Source organism: Saccoglossus kowalevskii, chromosome 22 (assembly GCF_978046115.1).
Source record: "Saccoglossus kowalevskii chromosome 22, keSacKowa6.1, whole genome shotgun sequence".
NCBI lineage: Eukaryota > Metazoa > Hemichordata > Enteropneusta > Harrimaniidae > Saccoglossus > Saccoglossus kowalevskii.
The window spans coordinates 17,410,896-17,420,122 of NC_140662.1; the positions used below are offsets into that span (position 1 = coordinate 17,410,896).

General features: G+C 38.6%; 1 long non-coding RNA gene across 1 annotated transcript; it reads right to left on the reverse strand.

Annotated features, from left to right (window-relative positions):
• Positions 1–4,043: 4,043 nt before the first annotated feature.
• On the reverse strand, positions 4,044–5,023 carry LOC146729071 (uncharacterized). Its single transcript, XR_014928194.1, has 2 exons — positions 4,713–5,023; positions 4,044–4,217 (listed from the first exon to the last, which is right to left on the reverse strand). It is a non-coding gene; the product is annotated as an uncharacterized LOC146729071 (long non-coding RNA).
• Positions 5,024–9,227: the final 4,204 nt, after the last annotated feature.

A 9,227-nucleotide genomic window follows, 5' to 3' on the forward strand; every position in this document is an offset into this window, starting at 1 on the left:
TAAGAGATCACTTGCACACTGTGTCTGATGAGCTGCGTGATAAGAAGACCAAGATAATGTATGTACAACTTCAGTTGGCTCCATAACATCCCATTTTTCAGTTCCATCAATTTCCTGCAGATTCCTGCTCTGTCTTGTTTTGAACATATTCAAGCCATTCGTTTTCTTCCTTTTATAGCATTTTCCATTATCGGTTGACAATCTATTTGTGCAGTCATATAAGGTACACTAGGGTATGGAGATCTAGATGATACATGAGGTGATGCAGGCAATGCACTCTCACTTTGTGTAGATGTCGTGCTTCTTATCACCACAGATCCAAGGACTTTGACACTCGGATGCTGTGTCAGTGAGATTACGGTTCAATGAAAGGAGCAAGTTGCATTTGTTTGTCTATTATTACAAACCATATTGAAATGATTTTTTTTTTATACAACGTCAATTCCTGACGTTTGTTTTATGTATGTATTGTCACAGTACACAAATACTGCATTGTTCTTTCAAAATGGATTATGTGATTTATAACGAATACAAATAATCATAATAATCTCGCGTTCGAGGTGACCATACATCAAAAATTTGTCTTCAAGTTATGCCGCAAGACCACATGGGGCAGAGCAGACTTTCAGAGGGGCTAAATTCGCAGTCGTCAATTTTGACAGTGATTCTTTGTCAGCAAATATTTCACACAACTCGTCTGCCTTCTCGACGTCGGCTAATGAAGTCCTGATTTTTCACAAAACGATATAAGGACGTGTGTAGCATCCTCCGTCTTTGGTGTATCTTTGTTTTCCACTAGCAAAGCTAAATCGGATAGTTTCAATTGAACTATTAATTCCTACGACCGAACTCGCAGGCGCAGACAGTATTGGAACTCACAAATCATGCGATAAATGATGTCATTCAAAGGCACTAATTGCTGTACTTGTTTCCCCCATAGGATCTAGTATGTTTACCGGCACTACTACGGTAATATAGTCGATACCATGTTAAAAGGGATCGACCAATCAGGGAACAGTATGAACACGTGATGGGTTATAATTAAAAAATGTATGTTGTGACATGGCTGCATACATTCATATTTCAATTGCATTTAAGAATCAATCATTGTGGTTTGAAATACAATTATCCTGTATCTTTATATTAGGTGTTATGACTGATAAATATTAGATCATTATTACTTTACATGTATTACAATACTATACAATATGAGGCTGATCTTTGCACCTGGTACGACCACCGAGACGCAGTGGTTTATATTGGTCAATGATCGAGGTCTCGTGGATCTAGACATTTTTTGGTGCTATGCCACCCATGCCATCTCAGCATCATACTGTCGCAAGGAGTAGTTATTTTAGTTTACATTACCTGTTCAGAAGGACTTATCTGACTGCGCCTATCTTGAACACGTGCATCAACTTGTTCGAGGATTACATCATGATTGTTGGCCAATATTACGGAAATACTATAGAGTTCAGAAGAACTCTCCCAACAACTTTGAATAAGGGCTGCCATAGTTCTGCTTCAGTGTGGCATTATTATTGCGACAACATGGTCTCCGCATTAAATCACTTCCGTTCCTACATACCAGCTGTACTTTACAAAGACTCACAGTATTTACCTACAAGCTTGGTCATGATGGAGAAACAAAACTGTACGCAACAGTGGCCTTCATCCAGCAGCTGTGTTATAACTAATGAATGTTAAGAAGCTAATGCCTTCAATATAGCACTATTTAGTTCAGGAGAGGCAGTAGGATCGTTTTCCCTCATGTAAGAGATGTGCAAAAAGCAATGATACCCGGCAAGCGACTGGTAGAATCCGAATTACTATTCGCTATTGAGAATATTAAAGGGCGCGTTTTCGATTTCGTGTAAACAAACAACTATGGTCCCGGCGGCGACCACCCCCTTCAATACATAGTTCATATCATATATAAAAATATAATAACTAGATAATATTTTTTGCAACTGCGGCGTAGTAAAATGTGTATATTATATGTATTGCCCCTAAAAATAACAAGATTAATTGCGTCAACTGACGACGCATATGTGGACATCGCCTTAGCACAGTGACTGTATGTGTTTCCATATTACCTGTTATCCGACGACCCCAACTGAATCTATTGGGTGGCAATCGCCTGGATTGGGTCACGGGAAACAACCAAAAGTAAATCACAGTCGCAAACTTACCATTTTATATTCATAGGCATTGCACCAGAAAAAGCGTGATAAATCTTGGGAAATATTTGTTGAGCTACGCCATTTTAACTGTGATCATCATTCTGTGCCAACGAAGATTGGGACCTCAGTTCTTTAAAGAAAATGCAACGAGCATTAACGGTGAGCAGAGTTGCTCACATTATAAAAGAAGAAAATCTTGTAGAAGTATGATGAGCAAATCGTTTTCTTACAAAACGTTTTACAACAAAAAATGTTATGCTCCAAATTCGGTAATTTCAGATGCAAATGTTGTTAGCGTAGTAACCGGGGCTTTGTCAAACCTCCTTGCAGCCGGTATCAATTAAATTAAATAACTCGATTTTATATCAGAACTCTCAAGATAGCTATCAGAAAACAAACATTGAACAAATATATTAAGTTAAAACAAATGTTCGCAAAAGTTCAAAAAGTCTCTGTTTCTTCGTTGTGTGTTCGTGTCTTCATTTGATGTCTTTCTTATCCCGCGTTTTTAATACTTCTCATTGATTTTTGACTGTCTCATTGATTCGCTATTCAGCACAGTAATAATCCAAGTAGTCACAATTTTGCTGTCTTGGTGTTTCAGTGCCGAGGGTAGGTTCTATTTTCATCACTTGTTGTCTCTCATGGTGCTTGTATGAAGTTTATAGGTCACGTTCTTCTTGTCTACTTGAGTTGTCTTATTGTCGGAGAGCTCGTGTCTGATGTACCCATGTCGATTGATCTTGAATGTCGGGTCATTTAATAGCGGAAATGGCTAACTGATATATGAGCTAGAGATCGTTTATTCGGTTGAAGACATTAGGTGTACAATATACATTGTTTTTCTCTGGGTGTTGGCAAAATTCCACAGTAACTTAAGCGCCCAATAGTGTGCTGTCAATATGTTCTTATTGTAGAAACCGTCAGAAGACACTAAAACAAACATGTTTTTGGCTGTATGTTGTCACGGTACCACATGAACGTGAAGCTAACGTCGGTTTATAACTAAAACCGGGCCCCATATATAAAGTTCACGAAAAGCATTCAGTCTTCAGAAGTCACATCAGTTTATTACTAGCATGTATTCTGCTGTTGTAATTGTGTTAAATTTGTTTTCAGTATAAATTTGGTTAATTAACAGTGGTCCGAAGAGAAGATTTTGTCGACTCAACAGTGAAAGTTCTTTTATCTCTGATTTTGAAAAGATCGCCTGCTCTGAGGAACGACCACGAAACAACATGGCGGCGTGATTCTCGTGATTCGATTCCACGAATGTCGGCCCTCAAAAAACGCCTCCCGGTCCACTAGCCGGGAACAGAAGCTAATGCTAATTATATACGACATGAAAATGACAATCTCGAACTGGAAATCGAATTATAACGACAAATGCTCAAAAACAGCAATTTGAAATCAACGTTAACAGCAATCGCTGCTCCCGCCAAATCCATCCAAGCTAAAACCACCCGTTCTAAATATGACGACTCCATCACCAAAACGATCGAGAAAACCAAAAAGCAGCTCAAATCACAATCTGATTAAAATCTGATGTAGTGTACGGGCTTTAATTATTTTGGCTATAAACTTATTTTAATTTTATTTTTTATTACTTTTGTTATTAATGCCCTTTTATTTTATTATTTTACTTTGATTTTGATTTTGTGATTTTTTTTTAATTCTGCCCTACCTACATCTGATCCGACGCCTATGTAAGTCCCGTTCAAATCTCGCGTAAGTAACAGCCAATCACAGCCCCCCTTTTATACAGGCTGTCGGTTGCTTACTTTTCAGTGTAGCGATACTCTACGGGCAATCTTTCTGTACATTATATTTTGCCCACTTGAATAAACCATTAATAGAAAATTGCTAGTATATTTTTATTTGCAAAAGAAATTCCTCAGCATTTTACAATTTTTGTCATTACATTGAACATTTTTTTCACTTCCAACAAATGTGTACACTTCCAGATACATCTTCGCCAGCCAAGGTTCGTTCATTCAGTCATCGCTTCAATTTTACACCACTGAGCATAATTATCTAGAATGGAAGCAAAAAAATAAGTAAATCGTAATGATTAGAACACTGTAAACAGCTATAGTAAACAATGCAAACTGATTTTAAATTGTATAACAGTCACCGGCCCACGGCATCGAAGCAGAAAATTGGAGCAAACAAATATTTCCTGATCAATTGCGATGTGTTCCAAATAAAAAATATTTTATTCCAGTCCAAATCAGCTCAATTACTTTAATAAAGAGTTATTGTATAATGTACAAAATGTTGATACAATTTGATGAATATTTACAGCTACGGCTTCAATACCGTAGACGATGTTGGCCCGATCTTCAACAAAACATCACCCGTCTCCAGGGCAGGCGACTGGAAAAAGACACTGGTGTTCGGTAGAAACGGTGGAAACAAAATCGTCACTCCCAGAATAACTATGCAAAATAACGATCTAAAGTCGAACCATTCGAGCCACAATATTAACATAAAAATGACTTTAGTTGCATTTGACAATGATAAACTTACCGTAAAGCCGTGTTATTCTCGGTCGGTATAATCCGCCATTTTATTTGAGTGTTTGCCACCCGACTCCGCCCGGTGACGTCATCATGTGCGCTATAGAAGGAGGTCTGTGATTCGTTGACTAAAATCGTCGATAGTGGGTCTCGTTGAAATCTCGTTACATAGGCATCGGCTCAGATGTAGGTAGGGCGGAATTAAAAAAATCACAAAATCAAAATCAAAGTAAAATAATAAAATAAAATAAAATAAAAGGGCATTAATAACAAAAGTAATAAAAAATAAAATTAAAATAAGTTTATAGCCAAAATAATTAAAGCCCGTACACTACATCAGATTTTAATCAGATTGCTCAAATCAGTAGATCATAACTCATTATCAGACAGCAGCAGTGACTCTTCCAGCACAACGAATACATCCAGCCAAGATGAGACTGCCACCAAACGAACCAGAGGTAAGCTGTTAGATTACGAAGTTTTCTGAAGTTATAATTATTATTTTCGATCGTTTTGCGATGGTATTTTCTAGATTCTTTGATTGAATGCAGCATTTGCAGTTCATTCAAAATTGTGCTGGGACGTTGGTACAGTGTAAGCGACAATAACAACACGCGCAAAAACGCAAAGGCTCATGGGTAGACGCTTGTTTGTAAAAAATGACACGCTATGGCAATCCGACGCATGCGCAGGTGACGACTCCCCCGCTTTAAATTGCATGATTTGATTGGGCGCGCCAAGTTGCTGGACGCATGAAGCCGGGATTAGCCACTGGCGGCGCTATATACTATCAGAACCTATTTAGGCTTGCCAACACTCACGCCGGCGAGCAGTGTAAAAAGCGCAGACACTTTGTATGTCAGAAAGCGTGTACAGCCAGCCGGTCACTGGTAGCATATTGGTTGTCACACCAGACTTATGATCGGTAGTTCAAATCCTACCTTAGCCTGAACCCCAAAAGGGTCGACCTCTACCCTGGGGGCACTCCCCACAGACTCAATGGGAAGGTCAATTCCACTCGCCCTAGATTCATTCACTAACGAATGCGACTTTGGGGTAACCTTGGTTAAGGTGCGCAGGTGCTTGTGTTCGACCGAGCCTGTTTGACGCCAGGATAGCGCATTAATAATGCCATTTGATAGGGAGATGGCCGCACAGCCCTGTCATGTAGTCCCAAACATGAATATGACTTCTGTAGCAAAAATGCACTGTGTTTCCGCACTAGCACTCTGCATATGGGGGAAGTCAAGAGGGACAACAGTGACATTCAATGCCCGGAACTGTCGTCAGGCACTAAAACAACCGCAATAGACAGAGTGGGGGTCTGTGTTGTGTTGTTTGTACTCGTACGTATCAGTGTAATGATGTGTATTCGAAGTCACATCAACCTAACAACTTCTACGACTGCAAATGGTTTGTACAAACTCGCACCATGTCTTACACTGAGTTCCTATGGAAACGCATCACAAAACTTGACTTTAGGTACCATTTACCATGAAAACACACCACAGCACGTGTCTCACATGTGTGATTTTGTCGAATACATGGTTATAATAGGAATTCTGTCAAGGTATAATGGGGAAGCGATGACCTTTGTGATACGAGCACGTGTTCAATTATTTAAAAAGTGGGCGTTGTTAGGACAATAATTATGGGTTTCGGAATTCCCAAAGACTCATGAGAACTCAACTGACTGGTAACCTTGTAATTTTCGCTAGTATTTGCTCTATTAATTATAATTTGTTGTCGGGTTTGTCGGCGACTAAAATGTGCAAATAACCGAAAAGAACCCCCTCCCCCAACTAACCCACCCACCCACTCAGCGATTCCAAAAATTTAAACGTCCACCATTAATTTCAGAATCCCATTGTTGAAAATTAAATGCCGTCACCATTAAACTTCAACAATCACAGCTATAATCTAAATTTCGATTACCTACCGGCATTTCATCAAGTAAAATTACGTTATAAACCAAAATGTTAGTTTTTAGAATATATTAGATATTCACTTGGCCATCTTTAGCCACGAACTTGTTTACTTGCTCTGAGTGATCAAGATCTGTGTCAGGTTCATGAAGTGCGATGATTAAAACAATCCAGTGATCAAAATAGATTAATATGCCTTTGACTTATATTGATGGTTTCAGAGCTATGTCTGGGAACAACTGCCTTTAAAAGGAAATCCTGTGCTATACGTATAATGAATAATGGGTAAAGATAATCTACAAAAAAAATAATTTAATTACAAAAATATAAAAGCTAGGATGGGGTCAGAAATGCTAACAATTGGTTTACTCCCCCTAATCACCAGTTAGTATATGTCTGAACTCAGACTAGTAATACAACAGACTCGCAACGCCTATTGTTTAAGATGTTAATCGGCTTAATTGTATATGCTTCGTGTTGCCATGCTGTGTTGCATTGGCATAGACACCGTCGAAGTTTACCGAACACTGGATATTCTGCACACTTCGCGCTTCGTCGGAAATTGCGTATTTCTTCGTAAATCGGATCCGGACATTTTTAAAGAAACGAGAGATGCGTTCTGGACATTTTGACCTTTGCAGCTGTGTAAGAATTTTAAGAGTCGACCAACAATCAGGGAAGTTACAAGTAACTGAATGTCTTAGTGTTTACCTGAAATAGTTTTTGAATATATAATGAGCAACTTTGAAACGATATTTCTCGCTGTTGCAGATTTTGCGGAAGGTTTCCAATATTTTTTCGGAGAGCATATCGCTGCGTTTTGAACGATCATACCTCTTTGTGTGTTACCCGTTTTGTTTTCGTGTTCTCGGATGCCGAAACATGGGATAACTAGTGTCATGTACATGATATCTCTCAGCGTATCAGCGTGATCCGGAAACGGTAACAACTGGAGCTGTGTTATTTTTGTCGCGTTCGACTTCATAGTACGCGATCTACGCATTGTTCAGTGACTGTTTCAATTTTCTATTGTGTGTCAGTATTGTTGCTATTTCGAGTTTGACTGATTTTGTTTGACTTCCGTCATAGTTTTGTATAAAAATAGCCCAGTATATTTCTATTTATTCTTAATTTCAGGAAATGAAAAACACGAGATCGCTCAGGGGTTGCCAAGTTCTTCAGAGAAATTGTCATTATCTTCGTCAAAATTTTCTCCTAAAATAGCTTCCCACTCGTAATTATCGTCCTCAGATTTGTCAAACTTTTCCGTAAATGCCATTTTCGAAGTTCACTGACAACTACCGTCTATGCCACTCGCTGTCTTTATGTCTCGCGATGCATCGCTATAGTTGATTGTAATATGAATAGATGGCGTTATTTTGTGAGATCTAATGAAAATCTTGTTGCTCAGCAACGTTTACTCGGTACGATAAGAACTGATAACCTAAACAAACGTGGCACGCATTACTTCAAAAGAAAACGCCACGTTGCGAGTGTGTTGTATTACTAGTCTGAGGTCTGAATTAGTCTGTAATACTGTATTAAATCTGATTACAATCAATATTACAATCTTCGTTTTTGTTAATTATTATTGATGCTCTTTTTGTTCTCTTGGATGTTGTATCAGGCGCTAGATATACATAAATAGTATGTATTTTGTTTATTAATGATATTCATTATATCTTTTCTGTGACACATGTACATATACCTCTGCAGTTCATAAATAGATATGGTAGACAGACAACAAATAATCCCAAGTCATGTGTTGTCACCTTGGAAATGGAAGTTGTCGACATAGCAACAAAATCAACAAATATATTGAACTAGTTTTATTGGTTACTATCTCTATGCACCAGTTCAATCGATGCCACGTGCATATATTAGTTAATTTCTTATTCTTCTTCAAAATAAGGAACCACGAGACCCAATAATTTTCAGTGATTACGCCAAGTACAGAACCAAAGAATCGTATGAATAAAGCGGCGTAACGTAGCATTATGGTTGGGCACACAACCCTTAGTGATGTGCCAAAAACTCAATTGCGAAGCCTGGGTCAAGGATTAACGAATGCTGGTACTCAACCCAACCTACTCTACTGAATTGCTTGTGCACACTGTTTCCCAAGTGACGCATGGGAGGTTTACAGAATCACAATGATTCGCAGTTGTTAACCTTTGAATGTGGAAGTTCACGTCATAATTTAACAACACGCTGATATTTCAATCTCGGGGAAACGACATGATTCAGCGTTGTACAATGGAGTGAGTGTTATGAGATGAGTACTCGGGTATTCCATACTGTTACCATATTACCATATTAAGGAACACACTAGTGGGAGATGTATTTTGGTCTTGCTCTTACTTGATTTAAAGCGTGTGACTGACATAGAACTGATAACCGCGCACGAGTTCGAACTACCCTGCGTTGATACGTCACATCTCCCACGTCTTTTATATGATGTTTATATGTCTGTTGACACAGTGTGAACTGTGAACAAGGAAGTGCGAATAATAATAACAAACTGAATAATCAAATACCTCCCGATCGCTTCAGAAGAATCCGAGATGAAACGGCACATTTGCATCGTTTACATTTTGCTC